At 44.8% G+C, this 15,609-nt stretch overlaps 1 long non-coding RNA gene across 5 annotated transcripts in view; it reads right to left on the reverse strand.

Moving 5' to 3' along the window:
• Positions 1 to 15,609, reverse strand: part of LOC114678976 (uncharacterized) — an 88,489-nt gene that overhangs the window by 60,462 nt on the left and 12,418 nt on the right. The window contains exon 3 of one of the 5 annotated variants that reach the window (XR_013395015.1): positions 10,381 to 14,809. The exons of the other annotated variants lie outside the window; for them this stretch is intronic. This is a non-coding gene — a long non-coding RNA (uncharacterized LOC114678976). Of the gene's footprint in view, positions 1 to 10,380; positions 14,810 to 15,609 lie in introns of those variants that run through there. 5 annotated transcript variants of the gene reach the window in all.

Below are 15,609 nucleotides of genomic sequence, written 5' to 3' on the forward strand. Positions count from 1 at the left end.
CTGAGATGGCTTCCAGAACAGTAGACCGTGAATCTAAATAGGAACAGTTAGAGAAAATTGAAAGACCAGTCCATTTGGGTGCACTGCAAATTTGTTGTATAATAAATAATTTGTCTGGCTTCTGTCACCAGTTCCTGGGAGGTGGCCTCTAAAACACTGGAATTTCCCAAGTGATAGAAGTGTCTTTGTTTTTTGTGGTGGGTTCCTCAGACCACACCTGAGCTTATGTTAATGAGATAACTTAGAATGGAGACTGAGCATGTCAGAAAGACCAGCCATGTGATTAGAGAATGAGGGCCAAACGATATCAGCCCAACCTCTAGCCCAGCCTATAAGAAGGCATCTAGAGTTGGAGTCTCATGGCCAATGATTTAATCGATCATGCTTACATAATGAAACTCCAATAAAAACTCTGGACATGGCAGCTTGGGTGAGTTTCCTTGGCTGGCAGTACTCTGTGTATTGTCACACACTGATCTAAAGAGTCCTGACTTCACAGGGAGAAGACATGGAAGCTTCATATTTGGGACCCTCCCAGAACTCTGTGTCTCTCTCTCTATGGCTGATTCTGTGGCTCAAGCCTGTAATCCCAGCACTTTGGGAGGCCGAGATGGGTGGATCACGAGGTCAGGAGATCGAGACCATCCTGGCTAACCCGGTGAAACCTCGTCTCTACTTAAAAAAATACAAAAAACTAGCCGGGCGTGGTGGCGGGTGCTTGTAGTCCCAGCTACTCGGGAGGCTGAGGCAGGAGAATGGCGTGAACCCGGGAGGCGGAGCTTGCAGTGAGCTGAGATCCGGCCACTGTACTCCAGCCTGGGCGACAGAGCGAGACCCCGTCTCAAAAAAAATAAAAAATAAAATAAATAAATAAATAAATAAATAAAAATAAAACTGTAATCACAAAGATAGTGCTTTCCTGAGTTCTGTCAGTTATTTTAGTGAATTATCAAACCTGAGGGAATAATAAAAACCTCTTTCAATGTTTTGGAACTGGTTTGAGTTGGCCCAATCTTGTGCAACAATTTATTCATCCAGCAACTATTGAGTGCTTACAAGTCAGATGAGATCTCTGCTCCCATGGAGCTTAAAGTCCACTAGTGGAGACTTTCCAAAGAGCAACAAAATGGCTAACACTTGCTGAGTGATTACATGTGATTCTAGGGGCTGTCCTAAGTGCTTCAGTGACTTATTTCACTGGGTCCTCATAACAATAACATGAGGTATAATTATTAACACAATCAGCAGATGAGGAAATTAATTAAAGCCCAGAGGGATACACTGACTTCCCTAAGATGACATATCTGGTTGGGACTGAATATGGAATTTTCTCCACATGGTTTGATACCAAAGTCTACACTCTCAAGTAAATAAACAAATGAGCATAGAATGGAAAATTGTGTAAGTGACATCTCCTCTTGGATGTCTGAGAGGCATCTCAAACTCAACCATCTAAGCTAAACATCATACCTTTTCTCCCCCACTTCTAGCCCCCAAATGCTTCTCACACAAGCTACCCTATCTTAGCTGATAGCAACTTCATCCTCCAAGTTTCTTAATCCCCAATCTTGGAGTCATTCTTCATTCCTCTCTTTCTGTCACATCCTAGTTAAATTCATTGGTTAATCTTGTTAGTTCTGCTACAAACATTATTATTATTAATAATTATTATTATTGCAATCTGACCACTTCCAGTGTTCCCAGTCTTGCCCAAGCCACTGTTGTTTCTGGTTTGATGGCTTTCGTGGCTTTCTTTGTTTTTTTGAGACGGAGTCTCACTCTGTCTCCCAGGCTGGAGTGCAATGGCATGATCTCGGCTCACTGCAAGCTCCACCTCCCGGGATCCCGCCATTCTCCTGCCTCAGCCTCCCGAGTAGCTGGGACTACAGATGCTGCCACCATGCCCGGCTAATTTTTTGTATTTTTAGTAGAGACGGGGTTTCACTGCGTTAGCCAGGATGGTCTCGATCTCCTGACCTCGTGATCCTCCCACCTCGGCCTCCCAAAGTGCTGGGATTACAGGCGTGAGCCACCATGCCCGGCCTTTAGTGGCTTTCTAACAGGGGTCCTTGACTCTAGTCTTGCCCACATAAGACTTTACTCAGTGTAGAAGCTAGAGTGATTCTTTTACAGTATAAATTAGGTCATGCCACTCTCCTCTGCTTAAAACCATGCAATAGCTTTCCTGCATCTCATTAAGAGTAAAAGCCAAAGTCCATGATCTACATTCCACTAGCTAGGATATAAGCTCTATGAAACCAGAGATCATTGTTTTATTCATGGATGATACATAGAGGGTGTTCAGTAATATGGCTGAATAAATTAATGAATAAGCTCATTTTAACTACCCTTCTAGGCATTCCAGATCAAGTATGAAGACGAGTATCTTGTTGGGAAGAAGTTTAATAGAGTGGTCAAGAGCATGGGTTTTGGTTGGTTGGGCTCAGTTCTGGCTCCCTTACTTCCTAGATGCATAATCTTGGCCAGGATCCCTAACTTTGAGAACTGTTTCTTCGTCTGTAACATGTGGATGATAATACTTAGCACTTCCCTCATAGCTTTGTATCTGGGATGAAGTGAGAAACTGCATGTGAGGTACTTAGCCCAAAGAAATAACTCATCAATATTAGTGCCTACCCTTGGCACACAATAACTTTTGAGAACTTCTGGCACCAGATACCCAGAGTTGAGTCAAACCTCACAAGTTAAGACTCAGTTCTCCACAAAACTATTCTCACTTTAGACATCAATCGCAACTTCAGGGATCCCAAGGCCACCAGAACTTCTGACCAACTGGTTACAAATTTGGGGGTTCTTACTACTCCGTCAATTCACTAGAATGATTGACAGAATGCAGGAAAGCGGTCTCTTTGTGATTACAGTTTTATTATAAAGCAAACAAATCAGAATCAGCCATAAGGAGAAAGAAGACATCGGGTGAGTTCTGGGAGGTCCCAAACATGAAGCTTCTGTTTTTTCTCACTGTGGAGTCAGGACGCTTTAACATATCAATGTGTGACAATACATTGCCAAGGAAACTCACCCAAGCTGCAATGTCCAGAGATTTTATTGGAGCTTCATTACGTAAGCAGGATTGATTGAATCATTGCCCATGAGACTCAAACTCTAAGCGCCCTCTATTAGGCTGGGCTAGAGGTTGGGCTGATATCACGTGGCTGAAGGCTCCTGTTCCCTAATAACATGGCTGGTTCTTCTGACATGCTCAGTCTCCATTCTAAGTCACCTCATTAGCATATCAGGTGTGGTCTAAGAGATCCACCACAAAACAAAGACACTCTTATCACTTGGGAAATTCCAAAGATTTAAAGGCCACCTCTCAGGAACTGGTGACAGAAGCCAGCCAAATTCTTTATTACACAGTAAAGAGGAAGGAGCATGTTGAGAGTCATTGCCATTTTCATCTCAAATCTCCTCCCTGCTTTTATGAAGCTGACCCTTCTCAGCTCATTATGTCTTGTTATCTCCAGCTCCCCACATGATAGACTGACAACCTTCTCAGTCCTGCTATTTGATTGTCCCCACTGAAGAAAGCACAGGTTTGAATTTTCAGTGCCCAGGCCCCATACATGAGTTTATTTTCTCTCTACAGTCTTGTCTTTTTCATATGACCCCTTAACTGACGGTGTTCCCCAGGGCTCTTCATCAGGGACCCATCTTCTCACAATGTCTTGTTCATACCCAAAGCTTCAATGTCCGCCTTTCAGCCAACCACTCCCTTGTCTCTCTCTCCAGCCTGAACCTTTCACCTGTGCTGCAGATTCCCATAAGCAACCTCCCACAGGGCACCTGCTCCTGGCTCTCCACAAGCTCCTGTTGGTCAGCATGTCCCTGAAGAAGCTCATTTCCCCACCTGCCAAACAAATTTCTTCTCCATGATTCCTCTCTTAGTATTGTCTTAGTCTGGTTTTTTGTTGCTGTAACAGAATATCACAGACTGGACATTTCATAAAAGAAGAGTTTTGTTTGCCTCATGTTTCTGGAGGCTGAGAAGACCAAGGTCCTGAGGCTGCATCTTGTAAGGACCTTCTTGATGTGTCATAATATGGCAGAAGGCATCATGTGGAGAGAGGACAAGAGCATGCATATGTGATCAAGTTTCTCTTCCTGGTTTTTTTTTTTTTTTTAATACACCAGTCTCATCATGGACCCCCATCCCGAAGACCTTATCTAATCCTAATTATCTCTGAAAGGCCCCATCTCCAATCAACATATAAATTTGGAGACTGAGTTTCTAACACATGAAATATGGGGGACACATTTAAACCAGAGTACTAATGGAACCTAACGGCCTGAGATTGAAATCTGAGCATCACACTCCTCCCCATAGCCCACCAGGACTTCAAGTCCTACAGCTTCTGTTGTCTACATATGTCTCTGCATGTGTCCTCTTCCTTCAGCACTTAGTCCAGGTGCCAAGTTTTCTGTATCCCAAAGCCCTTCATCTTAACTCAACAAAGCCTCTTATACTGTATTATGACCTCCTACCTTCTTGACTGTCTCTCCTCCTTGGCAGACTTCTTTAGCACCTGTTCGAATGTCCAGAACATACGACTTGCTCATCCTCTGTGTGTTAAATGAGTGAATGAATGCACAAATGAATGACTGCAGGGAGAAAAGGTAAGATTGGACAAGGAGTTGGGGATTCAATTCTAGAGGCAGTAGCCTTTGGACCAGACTTGCTGGACAGGGGTAGTTAGTGAAGGTGTTAGATTGGTAGGGGAGGTGACATGATTTAAGGGATACTTCCCCAAGATCAGACAACAAAGGGACACAAAGTTAGATTACAGACACTTCCAGTAACCTTTCAAGGCTCAGCAGAGGCATTAGTGGTTATTTGGTAACAGTTTCCTTCAGTTGGTTCAAGGGCCCCATGATCTGATTCCAGGGCAGTACTAGAACGTGTGAGAAGAAACACTGCAAAGACTTGTCAAGTATGGAGAGAGGGGATCAAGCAGGATTATCATGGCAAATAAACCTCTCCCTGGAGCCTGGGGAGATGATGAGCTCAACAATGGCATGAGTGCCTTTTGAAAACCCCTCAAAAATAGCTGGGATCTTTGGGGTTTAGCTTTCTCAACAACAATGAAAAAATGTCATAATTGCCCATTTTAAAAAGCTTCATCCTTCTTTCAACAGGATAAAATGATCCTGGTAATTTGGAGCTCAGAGAAGAAGGCTCATTATGTCTTGTTATCCCCAGCTCCCCAGCTCCCCACATGAAAGACTGACAATGCACTTCCCCGCCTCCTGTTTTCAGTCTCTCCCTGTTAAATCTTGTAGCAATTAGCAGGCATTTCACGGCCCATTTCTGTCAAATAATGTGACTTGGCAAAAACCAGTACCCTTGTAACCATCCGAGGACTGCAAATCATTTTCTGTGTTCCAGATGAAGAGAGATTTTGAAATTTGTGGTGGGTGAGTTGCTGGAAACCAAATACAACCTTCCTGAATCCTGATCTCCTCTTAAGCTTAGACTTGGGGTTAGAGAATAGCATGGACACATCTGTCCCCAAGTGTCCTGACCCCCCGAGTCATTTGCTCCTCAGTTCCTCCTTGTGGAAACTCTATTTTCTTGGTTCTACAGCACCTTACATCTTGGCTGGCTGTTCCTTGGTGTCCTGTGTAAGTGCCTGCTCCCTTGTTGACTTGCTCTGTCCTGCCCAGCTCTCATCTTGGTTTTCTTGGAGGCATCTTACACAATCTTAGCTTGTATTTATGTTCTGACAATTCCCAAGTCTATATGACCAACCTCACCTCTTTTCTGCGTTCTGGACCACACATCTAGTAACTTGCCTGATCTACCCTCTTGAGCATCTCGTTAGTTTCTCCAACTCAGCACGTTCTGGTGTGGTCCCTTCTGCTGTTCTTTTGACTGTTAGTTGGACTGGAAACAACATGGATTATTATTTCAGATAGCCTCTCCAATGCATTTTCATAAAATCAAGTCTGATAGCATTCCCTTATTCCATATCCTTCAATGACTCTGCAAAGACATTCATATTAAGGTTAAATTTCTTACAAAACTCAAGGATTCCCTGACCATCTCCCTTACCACCCGTCTTGGCTCTGTCCATAGCCCAGAGGTTAAAACCCTGGCTCTGCTGCCAGTGAGAATTTAATTCCAATGTTGGCTTCACCACAAAAAAAGCCGTATGTCCCTGGGAAGGTTATTTAACCCCGACAATCTTGAAGCTTCTAGCTTATGAGATGAGAGATCATAATTGTCCCCTCTTACAGTAGGGGAGGTTATATCCACAATAGTACCCACAATAGGAGGGTCGTGAGGATTAAATAGCCCAATCCACATGATATCCTGCCTGGCAAATATACTCAAGAAGTACTACTTCTAAGTAATGTCAGCTTACCGACTGCCTTAGGGCATTACTTACCTTGTTCCCTCCTCCCTGCCTCACCAGTTCTGATTTAGAAGCCCTACTTCTACTGTACAGTGATCAGGGTCTCATCCCAAGGCAGCACCTCACATCTATATGAGTTTACAGTTTGTCTGTCTCTTGCCTGGTACTATTAGAGCCTTAAGACCAGAAACTGGGTTTTTACCAAAGCTTGTTTCTCTAATATTGTTTGGCTCTGTGTCCCCACCTAACTCTCACCTTGAATTATGATAATCCCCATGTATCAAGGGCAGGACAAGGCAGAGGTAATTTAACCATGGGGATGGTTTCCACCATGTTGTTCTTGTGAGAGTGAGTTAGTTCCCATTAGATCTGATGGTTTTATAAGGAGCTTCCCCCTTCACTCAGCACTTATTCTCTCTTCTTCTGCCCTGTGAAGAGATGCCTTCCACCGTGACTGTAAGTTTCACAAGGCCTCCCCAGCCATGCAGAACTGTGAGTCAATTAAACCTCTTTTCTTTTATTTGAGATGGAGTTTTGCTCTTGTTTTCCAGGCTGGAGTGCAATGCACAATCTCAGCTCACTGCAACCTCCGCCTCCCATGTTCAAGTGATTCTCCTTTCTCAGACTCCTGAGTAGCTGGGGTTTCAGGTGCCTACCACCACACCTGGCTAATTTTTTTTTTTTTTTTTTTTGGTATTTTTAGTAGATATGAGGTTTTGCCATGTTGGCCAGGCTGGTCTTGAATGTCTAGTCTCAAGTGATCCACCCATCTTAGCCTCCCAAAGTGCTAGGATTACAGGTGTGAGCCACCATGCCCAGCCTAAACCTCTTTTCTTTATAAATTACCCATTGTGGGTATTTCTTCAAAGCAGTATAAGAATGAACTAATATAGCAAATTGGTACCACAGAGAGTAGGGTGGTACTATAAAGATACCCAAAAATGTGGAAATGACTTTGGAACTGGGTAACAGGCAGAGGTTGGAACAGTTTGGAGGGCTCAGAACAAGACAGGAAGATGTGGGAGAAAACTCATTTTATCAGGAGAAAGTCAACCCAGCTACAGAAATTTGCATAAGTAAAAGGAGCCAAATATTAATTGCCAAGACAATGGGGAAAATGTCTCCAGAGCATGTCAAAAGTCTTCATGGCAGCCCCTCTCATCACAAGCCTGGAGGTCTAGGGGAAAAAAAACAATTTTGTGGGCAGGGCCCAGGGTCTTGCTACTTTGTGGTCTCAGGACTTGGTGCCATGCATCCCAACCATGGCTAAAAGAGGCCAACATAGAACTCAGGCTGTTGCCTCAGAAGGGACAAGCCACAAGATTGGCAGCTTACACATGATGTTGGGCCTGTGGGTGCAAAGAAGTCAAAAATTAAGGTTTGGGAATCTTCACCTAGATTTCAGAGGATGTATGGAAACATCTGGATGTCCAGGCAGAAGTTTGCCACAGGGGTTGAGCTCTCACAGAGAACCTGGGTTAGGGCAATGCAGAAGGGAAATGTGAGGTTGGAGTCCCCATGCAGAGTCCCCACTGGGGCACTGCGTAGTGGAGCTGTGAGAAGAGGACCACAATCCTCCAGACTCCAGAATGGCAGATCCACTGAAAGCTTGCACCATGTGCCTGGAAAAGCCACAGATACTCAATGCTGGACTATGAAAGCAGCTGGGAGGGGTCTGTAGCCTACAAAGCCACAGGGTTGGAGCTGCTGAAGGCCATGGGAACCTACCTCTTGCATCACTGTGATCTGGATGTGAGATATGGAGTCAAAGGAGATCATTTTGGAACTTGAAGGTTTAATGATGGTCCTGCTGGATTTCAGACTTGCATAGGGTCTGTACCTCCTTTGTTTTGGCCAATTTCTGCTATTTAGAATGGTGTAGTTACCCAATGCCTATACTCCCATTGTATGTAGGAAGTAACTAACTGGCTTTTGATTTTACAGGCTCATAGGCAGAAGGGATTTGCCTTGTCTCAGGTGAAACTTTAAACTTGGACTTTTGGGTTAATGTTGGAGTGAGTTAAGACTTTGGGGTACTACTGGAAGGGTATGATTGTGTTTTGAAACGTGAGGACATGAGACTTGGGAGAGGCCAGGGGTGGAATCATATGGTTTGGCTCTGTGTCCCCACCCAAATCTCACCTTGAATTGTAATAGTCCCCATGTGTCAAGGGCGGGACCAAGTGGAGGTAACTGAATCATGGGAGGTGGTTTCTGCCATGCCATTCTCATGATAGTGAATTAGTTCTCATGAGATCTGATGGTTTTATAAGAGGTTTCCCCCTTTGCTTGGCACTCATTCTCTCTCCTTCTGCCCTGTGAAGAGGTGCCTTCCACCATGATTGTAAGTTTCCTGAGGCCTCCTCAGCCATGTGGAACTGTGAGTCAATTAAACCTCTCTTCTTTATAAATTACCCAGTCTCAGGAATTTCTTCAAAGCAGCATGAAAAAGAACTGAATCAGCATACCTAGTGCCTAACACAATCCGTGGAATTTTGCAAATGTAAAACAGATATGTATTGAAAAAGTGAATGGATGGATGGATAAATGGGAGGATGGATGATAGCTGCATAAGCGGGTGGTTGTGAGGAATTGATGGAACAAGTACTGTATGTGGAATTGTCTATACCAGTGCTGTGCCTGGCCAGGCTCGGTATATGTTGTTTCCCTTCCCTTTCCCTTAACAATCATCCTAGAATGCTTGGTAAGAACAATCTAGCAAGGCAGCTGGGGTTGAGTAATTTTGCCATCATTTTTCTCATTGTGCAACCTTGAGAGTGTTGTTTTAACCTCCTTGCCCCTCTGTTTTCTTGGGGATGAGTCAACCACCTATAGAAAGAGCTAAGAAATCTGTGGAATATGGTGGCCCTTACATAAGATTAACAGAGGGCCTCATGCCACTGGAGAATGTTGTGGGGGGTGTTTAGCAGTGTGACCATCTGACAGAAGTATGGAGCAACATTTGGGGAATGACAGCTTGGTGAAAATCACTGGCACCATCCAAAGAGGACTGTGGGGTCTGGTTGAGAAATCATTAACTGTAAAGGCAGTGAGACAGTGTCATCATTTTATGAGACGTGCCAGGAGCCAGCTGCAAAATAGGAAGGAAAGAAAGACTTCTGAATTCCAGCCAATTTTGGGTAATCAGAGATTGGTGTGGCCGATTGGCCACTAGAGAGCACCACTAGCACCAAAATGTTGCAGGAAGAGTGGGCATAGGGTGGGTGAAGACCCCTTAGAGGAAGGAAGAATGTTTGCCGGCAAATTTTCTTACAGGAATTTAGCATTCTATGAGGCCATCTGTATGATTTGAGAGAGCAGAAACAACATCCAAATATGTTTGTGGAAATGAAGTGAATCATAACAAAATTCACATGCATCTTTCTGATAGCTTCCTTGCACCGTGTTCCCAGTGTGTTCCTATGCATTCTAAATGTGGAATGTTACACAAAAGTTTTAGTATATTTTCATAGTTTACATTTGACAAATTGAAATTTTTAATACACGTACATTCTAAGGCTCTATGTGTAAACTCCTCAGGTGGTAATTGCAAAAGTCTAAATTTGAAATCTCAACTTGGGCCAAATAGCACGCACGTCTGCCTTTCCCACTGGTGGGCTCTGAATATTGGGGATGCTTTCATCCAAATAAATTATTTCATTGCAAAAAAAAAAGGGAAAGGAGATAAACAAACATGAAGGAAGAAAGGAAGAGGAGAAAGAGATAAGAGAAGAGGAAGAAACCAAGGAAGAAAGGAAGACAAGCTTAAAATGTCCCTAGTCTAGATTACTCTTTAATAAGTTGAAATTCTCAAACTCATGGTTTCTTCCGAAAGGAAACAGGCAGGATTTGGTTTGGTTTTGCCAGTATCACTCTTAACAAGAGGCAGCTCTTTGAAAAATCAAACTGTCATTAATTTCTTGAATCCTGCTCTAAAACTATTTTTCAAGCATCAGTCATTCAATCATTTTAGCTCCTCTGCAGAAGAACCCTGAAATCTCAGTGTCTTGGCACAATCAAAGTTTATTCTTGAATCATATAAAGTTTAATTGCTATTGGGGTAGAAAGGGAGAGTCTCTGGTCACATGCTCACTCAGACTCAGGCAAACAAATGTGCTGCTAGTTTCCAAAGGGTCCCCAGGGCTGCTCTGGGTATAGCCATTTGATGAGATCCTGGGGGTCAAATGGGGGTATTCATGAGTCCCACGGACCAAATGTTGGTGTCCCCCAAAATTCATATGTTGGAACCCAATACCCAGTGAGACAGTATTCAGAGTTGGTGTTTTTGGGAAGCAATTAAGCCATGGGGGCTCCATCCTCATGAATGGGATTAGTGCCCCTATAAGCCAAGCACCCTTGCTACTTCTGCCATGTGAGGATGCAGCAACAAGGTGCCAGCTATGAAGCCCTCGCTGGACACTAAATCTGCCATTGCCTTGATCTTGGGCTGCCCAGCCTCCAGAACTGTGAGAATATATTTCTGTGTTTATAAATTACCTAGTCTATGGTATTTTGCTATAGCAGCTTGAAGGAACTAAGAGAATGGGCCAGGTTAGGAAGTGATGTGTGTCACCCGTGTCCTTATTCTATGCACATAGCTCCTTCTATCTGCGAAGAGGTGGGGAAATGTAGTCCCTGGCTGGGAAGTTGCCTCCCAGCAACAATTCTATATTAGAAGAAGTGAGAACAAATTGTTGGCCAGTTAGCCCTCTCCATCATATCACTTCTCAGTTCTTACCATGTCTGGGAACCATCTGGACAATTATGCACTTAAAATATTTCTTTAAATTGACTCTTTTTTTTTTCTTTAAAAATGTATTTTAAGGGTCAGGTGCAGTGGTTCATGCCTGTAATCCCAGCACTTTGGGAGGCCCAGATGGGTGGATCACCTGAGGTCAAGAGTTCGAGACCAGCTTGGCCAACATGGCTAAACCCCATCTGTACTAAAAATACAAAAATTAGCTGGGGGTAGTGGCGGGTGCCTGTAATCCCAGCTACTCAAGAGGTTGAGGCAGGAGAATCGCTTGAACCCGGGAAGTGGAGGTTGCAGTGAGCCAAGATCATGCCATTGCACTCCACCTTAGGTGACGAGAGTGAAACTCCAGCTCAAAAAAATGTATTTAAAAATATGGATTTACTTCTCTAAATGGAAAGAAGCTGCATTACCGGCCACAAGTTAAATGTAGCAGAAAAAAACAACAGCATAAAAACAAAGCAAGATGATTAAATTCAAGCCAGACACTGTTACCCAGAAGAAGTGCTGAGCTTGAGGCCTGCTCTGTGTTAAAAAGGGAGGCAAGGCATGGGGCCAAACTGGCTTCTAACCCTGTCGGCATCATCACGATCAGGAGAAGGGCAAAGATCAAGCTTTCCCTCCTGAACCAAGTCAGTGTCCCTAAAAAGACTGCTTCTGCCCATTGTCATTGTGTGCCACTTGCTCCTCTGACACTTTTGGAAGCTTCTCTGCAGGAAGAAGAGGGGGTACTCCTTGTAAGAGCAAAACAGCAGTGGCTTTGGGTTCTAATGTGTACATTTCTTATACGAACGCTTGTAAATTACTTTCTCTCTCAGTCTCAGCGAGGAGGGAAGAGCTAAGTTATTGAAGGAGGCAAACATTGGCAAAGTGCTTTGCAAACCACTTGGTTGGGAGCATATTGTTAGCTGAAAGTGTTTGCATAAAATGCCCCACGGCCATCCTTCAAACCCAAGACTCTAAAGAATTGTTCATTACAAGTGCTACGGACTGAATGTGTGTCCCTCAAAATCTGTATGTTGAAACCTAACCCCCAATGTGATGGGATAGGAGGTGGGGCCTTTGGGAGGTGATCAGGACATGAGGGAGGAGCCCTCATGACTGGCATTACAGCCCTTATCAAAGAGGCCCCAGAGAGCTTCAGTTTCTTCCACCATGTGAGGAAACAGTGGCAAGACACTATGAAGCAGAAAGCAGGCCCTCACCAGACATTGAATCTGCCTGCACCTTGATGTTGGAATTCCCAGCCACTAGAACTGGGAGAAATAAATTTCTGTTGTTTGCAAGTACCCAGTTTATGGTATTTTGGTATCACAGCCCAAATGGACTAAAACAATGAGGGAGGCCAGAGCAAGGAAACTAATGTTAACCAGGAAGACTTCACAACAAGGTCCTCAAGAATAGCTAGGTATTCCCCAGGGGAGGGAATCCCAGGCAAGGTGGCAGTCATGCAGAGACCCAGAGCTGGAAGAAGGGTGGAGAGGCTGAAACTTGGAGTTAGGGCAAGATGGGAAGAGAGATGAAGTCAAACAAATGAACAGGACTCAGATCCCACAGAGCCTTCAATGCTGATCCAAGGAGCCTGGACTCTATGCACAGGCAGTGGGAGATGCAGAAGCATGACAGGATGAGATCTACATTTTGGACAGATTTGATCACTTTGACAGAAGTCTGTAAGAGGGGATACAACGGTGACATGGCACTATAGGGAGGACTGGCTGAGGAGGGATAAGCCTGGAGAACCAGGCAAGGTGCCATGTGGCAGACTGAGGAGCAGTCAGGCCTGGGAGGATGAGGGGTCAGGAAGTGTAGCAGCCGCCCAGGGGAAGATGATGGTCTGAGACTGTCAATGGCAGTGGGGTTGGAGACTGGAGGATGCTCTGGGTGTATTGGACAGGACTTGGGGAACTTGGGTGAATTTTGCACCCTTGACCTTGACAACATCAGAATTCATTCATCCCCAAAATATTTATTAGCACTGGGAATATGGCCCTGGGAATAGGGCTGAGAGGCAAGTGGGGTACCTAGGGCACACAATTTTGGGAGGTACTCCGTCTCTGGGCTGTGTGATAGAGAATCTGAGGTTGAGAGTCAGTGCCTCCTTAAATGCTGTGCTCAAGGCACCTTTCTTGCCTCATTCTGACAAGAGCAACAGGCTACTCTCATGGAGTTTATGATCTAATCAAATTTACAGACAACATGCAAATAACCCATGAAAGTGATTTTGCATCATGGTAAGAAACACGAGGAAGACACCAAGGTGTGGCATATGTCTGTGGGGCAGTGGCCAGGTGGGGCAGGCCCTAGACCTTGCGAGGGGCCTGGGATGCATCCTCATCGCGATGGGAGCTGCCGGAGGGCAGGAACCCTGAAACTGTCCTCACAGGGCTCACAAGAATCATATGCCAGGCTCTGGTCAGAAATACATTTATAATTAAGTGCTAATCAGACTGCCCTTTGGCCTACTTCCTTGTAACCGAAAGTCACACAGCACCAGGTACTGACCATTTGCACCCCTATTGTTCCTGTAGATAGGATTTCTGATGTTAGAATCATAAGGCTTTTTCTTTAAGATTTGCTTAAGATGCTCTTCAGACTCTAAATTGCAGTGGAAGAGCAATTGCCAACCAATTTAAAGACCCCCGCAGAGGAACCAAATCAGCGCAAGAAGGCAGTTTCTTTAGCTCCCTGTTACATGAATTCACCTGGCACTCTTCAACTAATCGAAGATCCCCACACCTCAGCCCACTCCAAACCCCTGAAAATTCCTACCCGCAGACCCCTCGGGAGACAGATTTGAGGTTTCCTCCTATCTCCTTGTTTGGCTGCCCTGTGATTTTTAACCTCTGTCTCTGATGCAACCTCTGTGTCTCATTATATTGACTTGCTGTGCATTGGGCAACAAACCCGTGATGGTTACAATACAACACAATTTGGCTCCCATATTTGTACAGCATTTGGCTACACGAGGAGAATGGACTGAAGGGGGAAAACTGGGAAGGCTGGAGGCCACAGGGAGGTCATGGCCATCGTCCATGCAAGAGAGGGTGATGGCTTGGACTGGGTGTTGGCCATGGGAATGGGAGGAAGAGGATAAATTTGGAGACTGTTTCTGAGACAGAGCAGCTGGGACCTGCTGTTGGAGTGGAGACATGGAGAAAAAAAGGACAAGAGAGGATGGATGTAAAGGCACCTGAAAGAACAATTTCAGTGTCTCCAGCTCAGAACTCGCATTGAACAACATACGTTTCTAACGTTTTCTGTTTCTGCCCTTGTTTGGCCATCTGCCTTCTGGTTGATGAAGCTGGTGTGAGGCCTTCAGTTGCTGTCCACAGTGGTTTCTCCTGTCAGAGTCATCTTGGGTTAGGATGGCCAAGGGAGTCAAGGATGAGGAGATGCAGGGTGTTCCTGAAGCTTCATGGGGATGAAAACATCTTTTTAAGCCCTTCATTAATGAGAAATGTCCTCCCATGGGCAGGGAGAGAGCTTTGTGTTTGTGTGAAAGTCCATTAAACTTCATTATTTAGTTGGGAAGATCCTGCTGGGAGCTGGGGAAGGGAAGAGAATCCATTTTCCCTGAGGGCTGAGGCCCTCTGAAGGGTGAAAGAAAAAAGTCCAAGTTAAAGAAAGGAAATAATCTCCTTCAAACAGCAGGTAGACCTGGCAGGAAACGTTAGCCCTGAGTGGAAGAGATAGAGATTCTGGTAAGAAGGGGGCATTGTGTAGCTTTAAGAGACACAGCTTCCACCCTTGCTTCCTCACTTGAGGGCAGCTGCTTGCATCTGTGGGTCTGGCTTTTCTGCAGCAGCCTGGCCAAGGATTTTTGAGACTGGGGCTGGGTGGGGGTGGGAGCCTTGCCTCCCCGACCTCTGCTAGGATAAGTAAACAAGCAGGCAAGGACAAAGGCCAAGGGCATTAAATCCCAATTATTCACTAGCCCTAAATACTTCCTGTGAGAACAATTTGTCATTGACATACTTAATTAGACTCTTGACCAATATTTTCCAGATGTGGGGATTCTTGCTAAAAAAAAAAACAACAAAACCTCAAGCACAGATGTTTTCCATATTTAATAGGACAGCTGAGGCAAACCCTTGGGGAAGGAAAAGAATAGGAGAGCTACAGGCGCTGCCATCATAGCTTAGTGGATCAGGAAAGAGGATCTATTGGCCTTGGGGTCTTTCAAAACAAATAAATGCTGGCAAAGACAGAGGTCACCAGGGGCTGTCTGCTGTGGCCACGGCCCTGGGCTTCCACATCCTCTGAACTTAGAGCATCCCTGACATTGGAAAACTCTGGGTCCATTTTACATATGTGGGCAACTGAGGAGGAAAACTCTGAGAGACCATGAGTTTGAGAGTCAGGATTTGAACCCAAGTCCCTAAGTCCTGGAGTGAAAGAAGCAAGTCAGTCATGTTGAGCAGGATACCAAGGAGCAGGATACCTATTTCCTTTGGAAAATAGGGCTTCAACAGTTAC

The sequence above is a fragment of the Macaca mulatta genome, chromosome 6 (assembly GCF_049350105.2).
Source record: "Macaca mulatta isolate MMU2019108-1 chromosome 6, T2T-MMU8v2.0, whole genome shotgun sequence".
NCBI lineage: Eukaryota > Metazoa > Chordata > Mammalia > Primates > Cercopithecidae > Macaca > Macaca mulatta.